General features: G+C 33.0%; 2 pseudogenes; one reads left to right on the forward strand and one right to left on the reverse strand.

The window, feature by feature from the left end:
• The first annotated feature begins 3,568 nt into the window (after nucleotides 1-3,568).
• On the forward strand, nucleotides 3,569-3,687 carry LOC118607363 (annotated as a pseudogene).
• A 932-nt stretch (nucleotides 3,688-4,619) lies between these two features.
• On the reverse strand, nucleotides 4,620-4,738 carry LOC118607328 (annotated as a pseudogene).
• Between the last annotated feature and the right edge of the window lie 6,564 nt (nucleotides 4,739-11,302).

An 11,302-nucleotide genomic window follows, 5' to 3' on the forward strand; every position in this document is an offset into this window, starting at 1 on the left:
AACAAAAATCTTAACAGAGACATCAGTGCCAACTGCTTAGTGCCAGCATCTGAGATTTTTTGGAAATCTATATTATTTGTTAAACTATAATAAAAAATTAATTTTTCTTATGTAATTTATTATCTGTATGCCCATAAAAAATTACTGTCTTAGTTTTGTTAACAAAAATAACTTTTCACAAAGGTAATATATATTAAAATAACTATAATTCCCTCATAATTTGCTATTATTAATTTAAATATATCTTGACATTTATTTTTAAAGTAAAAACCATGAAGCTGGACCAGTGAAATACACTTCATGATAAACGCAAATGATAAAATATGAAATAGTTGTAATCTCAAAGTTATTTCATAGAGGAAACATTCTGGAGTATATTGTTAAAAATCAATTTAAGTATGTACTTGATTTGTGAAAGGCTTAAGTAAACATAAATTGAACACTCGTTAAAAAGAAAAACAAAGACAAAAACAAATGTATGTCTATAACTCCTCCAAAAATACTTTGTCAAATAAATGTTTACCTACTAGACTAGTAAAACAAAGTACATGAAAATGTTTTTTAAAAGACTTTGTTAATCAATTACCGAATGTAAATATTTCCCTGAAACAACTATTTTAGATTGCTATGCTTTCGCCTCTTGCTTGCTTCTCATGAAGGGTGAAGCTGCAACTGCTGTTTTGTATTTTCAAAGAAACTATTTCATAATCTGAGGCTCATTTTACTGAAAACCTGGAGTTTTGCTTTTTGGAGCTGTTCTCTGTAATGTCTTCTAGAACTTTTAGATCTGAATAAAGAATGGTAAAAATGATTCAAAATTCCTGGATTCTGCACTTGACTAGTTTTTGTCATTTCCTATATTCCAATAACTTTCAAGTATATTTTTTTCAGGTAACATTTTTTTCAGGTTTTGTTGTTGTTCTTTAACTGAAAAATAGCAACTACTTTCCTTCTTTCATAATGAAGAATGCCTTTCCCAGGAAAAAGGTCACTACTACTATCACATATCCTGAGACATGGAGGACTGTAAAATTCTTCATATAATTCTTTTCCACCACTGTTAATTTTCCTCACGTAATTCTTCTCCATCACTGTAACTTCCAAGAGGGCCCTCAGACCTTTTCTTTCTGTTGGTTTTACTTAATGTCTTTTTTTTTTTTTTTTTTTTTGGATCAGCAGGGGTTAAGGGATAAATTAACACTTGGGGTGGGTTAAGGGAGAAGTCCAGAATCCTTTTCAGAAATCTTTAATAAAGAATTTGAAATGTCTACTGCTTTGGGTCCATGTTCTATCCTGGCTATTTTTTTTTTTTCTCTTTAAATATTTATTGGTTTCCTTGCCAATATTTTGGCTTCTCCTTTGCTCATTGATAACAGCTCCCTTGTGCTGTGACTTCCTTGCATTATCATTTGAACTTAAAGTGTCCTTGAAGTGATTTTCTATAATGACTTCAGCAACATTTTGTCTTGTATCTTTTAAAGCTTTGACAGCAGATTTTAGCATCCATTTCATTTTTACAAAGGTCACTGAATTCTGATGACAAAGCAGAACTTTGATTTTGTAATTCATAGATTTTTTTTAGACAGATAATACCTTGAAGGTATCAATTTTGCTCCCTTTATTTAACAAATGAATGAAGTATATTATTTTCAGTCAAAGAGATAATTATTGTGAGAGTAAGAGGAGATTCCAAATCTCTTAATTTCCAATGCCCTTTCCACTGCATTGTGCTGTTTCTTAAGGATTTTTTTTTTAAAAAGATTAAGTCTAGTTATTTATGTGTTAATCATTTAACTAAAAAAAATTTAAAAATAGAAATAGTTATTAATTTATTGCTTTCCTTCTGCTATGATTTCATAATTTTTCTAAAATTTCTAATATACCTAAAAGTACCAGCCACAAATCTCTACTCTTCTTTGCAAGCTCTAATGATAATTCTGATTTACCTAATCACTTCAACTGTCAGCTGTCACCTCCTACCTCCATACAGATGAGTCTCAAGTTTATATCTCCAGGACCCTCAAGCCTCTAGTTCCTCTTTAACTTTTAATTTAAATGAGCAAGCACCACCACAGAGATCAATATACAAAACAAAACAAAATAAATAAACTGTCAAAGAAAACATGCAAATCTGGACATCAGTAAGAAAAACGTTATTAAGGAGAACTACTGCAATGGAGAAATGCTCCAAGTATTCAATCTATGTGTTCTAAAAGTCAGATAGAAAGAGCTTTTTTTCGGGAGAAATAAACAAGACTAAAAGAAACCAGGTATGGAGAAGTGGGGTGAACAGGCAGCATCATCCAACAGTTGAGCGGGAAATGCTTTTCATTGTCCCAATTCTTGGGGAGGGCCATATAGAGTTGTTCCATGTTCCAGCACTCGTATAACATCAGGGGCAAGTCAAAGCGTATAGGGCAGGAGAAAAACATAACTAAATTTTGATTAAGTCACATTAGTGGGCATTTTGTTCAGATTGATCAGTGAGAACAAACAGTACAATTAATCCTTTATTAAATAAAGAGTGGTGATTAAAAGCATCTGTATCTGGCATTGTCATAGGTAATCAAGGGGATCATCACGAGAGTCATCTAAGTCATAAGAAAAGGATAGCTCTTTACACCAAGCTGTTTCTTCAAACACAAAAAGGTAGGACCATTTCTTAATCATTGTTGAATTTTCAGGTAAAATTCAATATTGCCAAAACAAATGCACACTTCTATTTTACCTCAGGAAACATTACTTTACCTTATTAAAATGTTTCATATTTCCAGCTTCTCTGTTCTAATTAGTAATATTACTAAGAGCTCAGTATCTCTGTGACCAGCACTCAGATCTTTGGATTGTCTTCGATCACGCAGCACTCCAAGCTAATACAGGAAAGCTACAGTTACTTGCTTGGGATAAAATGACTGCATTTCCTCTCTCTTCACCCACTTCTTGCCCATCATTGTTACTTAAACTTCGGAGAACTACTTACTATAAATTTTCCAGGAGAAGTTTGGTACTCTACTCTGTACCATTCTGTATCCTTTTAAAGCTCACAACTTGCTTTTCTCTGGCCCAACCTCTTTACTTTCCTAAAACCCCTTTCATTGTGCCTTTTGGAATGCTCCATTACAATCCACTTCCTATGTGTCCCCTACCTCTTCTTCGTATGTTCCCTGTCATTTACCTTGAGGACACTGCTTCCGGCATTCTCTCAAGTGGAGGTTGCTTTTTCTCTCCTACCCAATGTTTCTTCAGTTTGAATAGTTTGGTTTTTTTTTTTTTTTTTTTTTTCGGGGCGAGGGGGGGCGGAGAATGAAAGATCTCTATTGGTGTATTTATCAGGTTTATATTACATTTATATATTAATCTATGAAAATTGACATCTTAAATCTACATACCTAAAAGTATTGAAAGTGTTTCATTCTTTCAAGTATCCTTGCGAAGCATTTGAATTTTCCTCATATAACTTTTACATATTTCTTTTTATTCAAAAGTATTTTATTTTACATTGTTCTTTTAAGTGGAGTATATTCTTTAAAATATTTTCTAGCTAGTTCCTTTTTGTATGTGAAGATTAGTCTACAGCCATGTCACCCTGAACAAGCCCAATCCTATCTGATCTCGGAAGCTAAGCAGGGTCGGGCTTGGTTAGTACTTGGAAAGGAGACCACCTAGGAAGACCCAGTGTTGTAGGCATAAAAAATAAAAAAATCAGGTATTATAAACTGATAGGCCCTTGTAATCTGTGAGGTCAACCAAGGGTTGCCTTGCCTAAAAAAAAAAAAAAAGAAAAAATATATATGTAGGTGAAGATTATTGATTTTTATGTTAATTTTATGTTTAACTTAACCTACAATTCTTATTCCAAATACACGGAATATATTAGGTATTCTATGTTATATATATCTCTATAAAATATTGTCTAATTGTATTGGCTAATACTTCAAACACACTGTTAAGGAATAATAACAATAGTGAATATTTTTGTCTTTTTCCTGATTGAAGAGGTGTTGTCCAGTTTTGTTTTGTTGTTTTCATTTTTCCACTAAGTTGTTGGGTTTTAAGTCAAGATAAGTATTTCATTATGTTAAGGAATATTAATCACTTTTCATTTTATTTAATCATTTGTAAATCAACAATGGACTTAAATTTTGTTAAATATTTTTCCAACATCTGTGGAGATTTATCATATGGGGTTTATCTTTGGCTAAAACATGGTAAATTTCACCACTATACTTCTTAATACTAAATAATATCTGTGTTTTGGAATAATCTCACATGGTCACATGTGTTATCTCCTTGACCTTTACTCTCAGTTCATACATTCGTTCTTCAGCTGTATCAACTGTGTGGTTCAGCTTATTTGTTAAGTTTTTATTCATCAAATATAATTTTCAGACCCAATATTTCCTGTCAATACTTTTAATGTCTTATTTTTCTTGATTCATTTTTCTAATGTCATCCCCTATATTTCTACTACCTGGTATAAGAAATATACTTCAATTGGCTAAGATGATACTTATTTATTATTAATTAATTAATTATTAATTTGATTTAAGCAACCTTTGGTTGACCTCACAGATTACAAGAACCTTGTCAGCTTGCAATCTCTTATTTTTTATTTTTTACGCCTATAGCACCTGGTCCTCCTAGGTGGTCTCCCATCCAAGTACTAACCAGGCCTGACCCTGTTTAGCTTCTGAGATCAGTCAGGATCAGGCTTTTTCAGGGTGGCATGTCCATAGACAAGACAATCCTTTTTATTGTCTTTCTCTTACTATGGTTGCTGTGCTAAAACACTTTCTTACTTTTTCTCTCTGAACTCACTTTTTCCTGGGGACACTGGCTAGTTAACCTAACAATGTGAATCTGTGTAGAGCGATCAATATTCAAGTCCTGATCTCCAATTTAGAAGATAGAGATGGGGTTGTTTCTCAGAGGCAGAGAGTCCTGACTGACACTTCTTTTTCCATGGGGTAATCACTATTTCTTCTGCTGTGTTGTAATTCGCTCCCCACCCCAGCCAGGGTATCCTAAAATAATCCTGATGTTAGCCTACTACTTTTGGATAGCCTAGTGCTGGATAGCATTTTTCTATGCTATAGGGAGCAAATAATGTATCACCAATCCACAAAAGTCAACGATAGGAACACCAGGGCATACTTAAATACCTTTCCCTCAACCATACTCACATATTCAATACATTGCATTATTCTACTCTTGTATTTGGTTTTAATAGACAAACTGTTATCAACTATCTTGTATTTCTCATGCTTGGCTTTTCTCATTTTTAAATAATAGTTTAACTAATCTATCAACTTCTTAAATGTAGTTCCATCCTAACTTACCATATTTTGAGGAACCAAAGTAGCGAAGGACTGAAAAGTGATAGATCAACTTGATATTTCTAGCACTTGAGTTTAAGAACCGTTACTATGTTTGAAGTAAGACTTTGACTTATTTAAATGTAGTATCTCACAAAGTTTAATAAGATACTAAAGCCACAACTGTCTAATCCCAAGATGCCCAGCCATACTCAGTAAGAGCTATAATGAAACTCAGTTGACCTTCAAAGATTTAGCCTAAGGACTACCTTTCAGAGAAACCTAAGAAAAAGGATATGTGATTAGTTCATATTGCTACTGCTGCGTTGCTAAAATTCTCTAATAAAAATACCTTTCTCCCCAGTCATTCAAATCCCTCTCTGATCCAGTTTCCCTGCTGATGCTCAGGCTTTTTGAACACCAATCCCTACTTCCTGTACTTTCACAATTGTTCTGCCTTCCCTAAAATGTTGGGAATTTGAAACTCTTCAGATTCCTATTTCACTAGGGTCTGTCTACTTTCTTCCCAAATCTATAAATGAGGTAGCATTAAAACTTATTTACTCTATAATCTATAAATACATATCTTGGGGTATAAGTCCATTCATTTAAGGGGGAAAATATTTATTTCTAGTCCCAACTCTACAGTTAGTTTATAATCTGACTAGTAGACAACTTATTGGGAATCTTTGTTTCCCTATGAGCTGGAATTGATAGCTAGGTACTGCCAACAAATCTCAGTTGGGGCCATATGCTGGGTAATTAATGGCTTCTCTTTCTCCACGCAAATTTAAATGTCCTATGCTGGGATGCTTTCTAACCACTGGTAGTGGAATGTGAGATGGTATCCTCTTTCTCCAATTCAGAGTAGATGTCTTAAGATAAAGCTTCTATTCAAGAAAACCACCCCAGTCATTCAAATCCCTCTCTGATCCTTTTCTACCAGCAACAATTTCCAGGTCAATCAGAAACATGCAGACTGAGACTTATCAATAATAATTCACAGGTAAGTAAGTTTGTGTATGTCACCTGAACCATTTAATACGCCTATCTCTTCTGGTTCCACATTTGTGTGTTCTCTTACCTTTTCCTTTCAGTGGTTGCCATCTTGGTTGCACATTATGATATCTGAGGAGCTTTTAAAAACATTGGTACCTTATTCCATCCACCACCTATCTTTGCCCTCACATCCACTAAGACTTGTTTAATTGGTCTGAAACATGACCCGGGCATTGCAATTTTTAAAAACCCCACAAATAATTCTAGTATTTGTTCAGGGTGGCTAATGCTCAGGCAGGGATTTTCTTCCAACCTAATGAGATCAGATGTAAATTCTTTCCCAGAAATCAAGACTGAGTACATAAATTGTGGCACACAGTGCAAAGTGAATATACAGAGCCCCTTGTTCAAAAATTGTTAATAATTCTGAGACTGTGAAAGCAGAGTATTAAACCAAGCACAGGGCCCTTGTAAGCATGGATCCCTGTGCACAGTGTCATGCCCATTAAGCCAGCCCTCCCTGAGATACAATGGTAATAGTTAAGGGTTTTTCCTCTGGTAGGTTACTTTTTTCTCCCTATTGATTCACTCAGCTATTCTTAAGATTGCATTATCCTGCTTCCATACCCTACCACTGATTTGGTGGGTAAAGGAAGTATTAAAAGTGACTTGAATCATAGTAGAAACTTCCTTCTTTTTCTTTCCTTGGTCACTGCTTTTGAAGTCCTTGTTCTCTTCTCTTTATTTTGTTGTTGCTGGGAAACTTTAGTAATTATTTTTGAAAAGTATATTTTTAAATTTATTTGCTAGTTTATATGGGAAGAAGATACTTAGATATAGCCTTACCAAATATTTTTACTTACAAGACATTTTACAATTTTGATTTTCTTTACTTTTGTGTAACTTGTTATATTTAAACAATGAAATCAATTTTTGAGTGAAAATTAACCAGGACAGAGTGGGAAAATGATGCTGAAGACATTATTGTACAACTAGTGGTACTTTAAAAACAAATCTTCTATCTTGGGCTAAATAAAAATGAAGTATACTATAACTGCTAGATACCTAACAAATATATATAATTCTGCATAACTTTCTGGCCTTGTTTTCTTTCTGCCACTCTTGCCCATATCAATCGCAGCTTCTTCTCCCTTCCTACACTTCTAAAAACTTTAAGAACAGCACAAGATTCATATCTGAAAGAATATTTAAAAATTAAAAATAAATATATACCTTTTAACCCAGCAACTATATTTCTGGGTATTTATCCAAAGAAAACCAAAACAATAACTTGTAAAGATTAATGCACTCCATTATTAATGGCAGCACAATTTTCAGTAGCCAAGATATGGAAGCAACCTAAATCCCCATCAACAGACAATTGGATATAGAAATTATTGTTCATATATACAATGGAATATTACTCAGCCATTAAAAAAATGAAATCCTAACTTTCACAACAACATGCATGGACCTAGAGGTTATGCTCAGTGAAATAAGTCAGATAGAGAAAGATAAATATCATATGATTTCACTTATATGTGGAATCTAAGGAACAAAAAGAACAAATTAATCAAAAACGGACTTACAAATATTGAGGACAATGTGGTGATGGCCAGAGAGGAAGAAGGTTGGGGAGCTGGGGGAAAGGGGAGAAGGGTTAAAGAATTACAAATTAGTAGATGATAGATGGTCATGGAGATGGGGAGCACAGAATAGGGAATGTAGTTAGCATCAATATAATGGCTAGGTGGAAAGCCAGAGGACAGAAAGAGCAATTAGGGGGATTGTTGTATGAACTATATAAATGTCTAACCAATGTACTGTATACTTGAGAGTAATAATAAAATAAAATTAAAAAAAAAAGAATCCTAGAAACATAGTCCATAATAATCACATCCTTCAAGACAAAAGTATTTTATACTCTGGGGCCAGGATTGCAACTGAATTTCAAGACCCAGCATTCCCTTTCCCTCAGAAAAATGAAACTATCAGTACCTCTGACAGTACTCTGCATCTAATACTCAGCTGCTCTTGTGGCATGCAATAGATTTACAATATACAGTGAGTGAGTAAAGAATCAACATCACTATAATATAGTGTTATATCAAACAAAGTGGGAGAAACGCTCTCAGTCAGGATTTTAGAAAGAATTTAATCCTTGCTATACTAGAGCTAAAGTTTATATAACAAGCAGATGTGAAATCTCCTCTAGGAATTCAGTTGCCAAGACTGAAAAAGAAAACAAATCCACACTGAAAAAGAAAAAAGGAAGCCCACTAATGTGAGCTATGTAATTATGAGCCTAACAAGTTAATGCAATTCTAGTTGGTCTAGAGCAATCCCCCTGCAAATATGATTTGCTGAATTTCTCTTCTCTTCTCTGTTTTTAACCATGTTCTTTCAGTTCTTCAAAGTTAAGCTCAAGTCAAAATGCCTAAGTGAAGTTTTCCCCAGTGACATCAACACTATTCTTTCCTTTTGTTAATTTTTCTTCCTATGGATGATCTCACAACTAAATAACTAAATATATAATTACTCAATTCTATTCTGTTGATAAGGCACTCATTTTATGTTAAAAAATCAATACACAATGTATACAGATGGTTTAACATATGTATTTTTTTTGTCACACTCACTAGTATGCCTGATCCTGTGGGCAGTACCAATGCATAGACCCTGTATAGTCATTTTGATTCTAATCATGTTGAATGTAGTATTGTGAACCTATCATCCAACATTCAATAAAATTAGGCATCACTGGACATATTGAAAGTAGAAACAATTTGACTATTCTGAATGAAGCAGTATTTTAAGTAAGTAAATATAATCTCTGTGGAATAAATTTAGTAAGTTAACATCTTTTAAAACCAGATTCGAAGGTTTGTTTGTTTAACTATACAAAAAGTGTAAAAAGTAGAGGAAAAAAAAGGAAATAGAAATTAGAAACACAGAAAAGCATGACACTGTGTGAGGTAAATGGAAATATCTGCAGCTTCTGTGCCAATAATTTGTGGTCCTTTTTCTAAGATGGTGGACATATGTTTTAAATGTTTCTCCAAACATACAGTCCCATAGAACAAAGACTCCCTGTAAAAAGAAGGCAGATTTAGGGGTAGGAATTTAACATGAATCAACTAACTGTACCATAAAAATATCTTTAGCAAATGCCATGAATCTACTTTGTTATAAAAGTTTATACCCCATGTAAAAGTCAAAAACCAAGAGATAATCTAACTTTGTTTCTAATTTTAGTATAATAACAATTTTAGTGGCTTGGGTTCTAATTTTTAAAAGAGAAAATACACCAATTTATGACAGAAAATTTGAGAAAATTTTTGTGTTTTTTTTAATAGCATAATTTGTGTTTTTAAAATCAACTCTACATGAACATCCCCAGTTAACTTTTCTTACTTCTATACATTTATGAAGCTATAACTTTTCCCTTTATTCATTCCAAGGGTTCTGGTTTCCAATTATCCTCAGAAGTAAGCATATAATACTATTACTTTTTTATTGATATATACCTTGTCATTTCTCATCTCTTTTGCACCTCCATTCTTAGCTTAATTTAATCCTTAAGCACAACCCAACAAATCCAGTTCTTCTCCATCTATGCGACTTACAAGAACAAGCCTTACTATTACTTGCTCTGTTTTATCCAACAACTACTAATTTATAATCCAAGTTAACATCTGGAAAGTCATCCCAACTTTTTCATATTTCAGCAACTTTGTTGAATTTTCATAGCAGCATTTAGTTTTAGCTGCCCTGACACTTTTATAGGCCAGACATGGAGTATTAAGAGCAAAGGACGCTAGAGCTATGCAAAGGACAGTAGAGTACAAATGAAAAACTGTGGTCATTTGAAATTTAAAAAATTAGAATCTAGGCTGTACAATTGAACTAAGACAAGGATTCTGGCATATAGATTGAGGGAAATTGCAAGTTCTCTCAGCTATTGACATACTTAGGGTACACATAGATAGATGATTATCTATGACTAACTCAGGATATCTCTATATTCTCAGAGTTTATATCCAGAGTTATCCAGGAAGTAAAGTGTATCAGTCCTTAGTACGACTTAAAACCCTTTGATTCACTCCTGTTGTTACTATAATTGCTTTGTTCTGTTATGTTTGAATGATTTTCTATTCACATGACTCATCTCTTCTATTAACAAAACCTTGGGAACTGGGAGCATATTTTAAGAATACAATATAGTAGTATCCCCTTATCCATGAAGGATACATTCAAAGACCCTCAATGGATGCTTAAAATTACAGATTGTATTATATACCTACTATTTTCCTATACTTACATATCTATGATAAAATTTAATTTATAAATTAGGTACAGTGAGAGATTAATAACAATAATTAACAACAAAAGAGAAAAATTATAGCAATATGCTCTAATAAAAGTTATGTACATGTGGCATTATTAACTAAAATAAGGTTTACTTTAACACCAGCACTGAGATAACTTCTATAGTTGATCTGATAACATTGATAGATAGCTACTAAGTGATAAAGGGCTGGTAGTGTATAGAGAAAGAAGATACCCTAGACAGTGTGATAATTCATATCCCTGGTGGGATGGAGAAGGACAGCTCCAAATATCATTACGTTACTTGGGAAAGCATGTGACTTAAAACTTATGAATTGCTTATTTCTAGAATTCTCTATTTTATATATATATACATATATATATATATATAATCACAGCTGACAGTAGAGAACTAAAAAAAAATATATTTTATCACAGCTGACAGTAGAGAACTAAAGCAGTGGAAAATGAAACTGTAAAATGGGAGACAAAATATACATTTACAAACTTTAGAAATTGTAAATGTACATGTATTACCTAGTATGAGGCTACAAAACTTTTAAAAAATAATGGAAAAATTAAAATGTTTAATCTATCAGTTGATCATTTTAGCTTTATAACAGTAAATAGTCATTGTCGATATCTTCAGTTCAATTAAA

The sequence above is a fragment of the Rousettus aegyptiacus genome, unplaced genomic scaffold (assembly GCF_014176215.1).
Source record: "Rousettus aegyptiacus isolate mRouAeg1 unplaced genomic scaffold, mRouAeg1.p scaffold_m13_p_8, whole genome shotgun sequence".
Classification (NCBI taxonomy): Eukaryota; Metazoa; Chordata; class Mammalia; order Chiroptera; family Pteropodidae; genus Rousettus; species Rousettus aegyptiacus.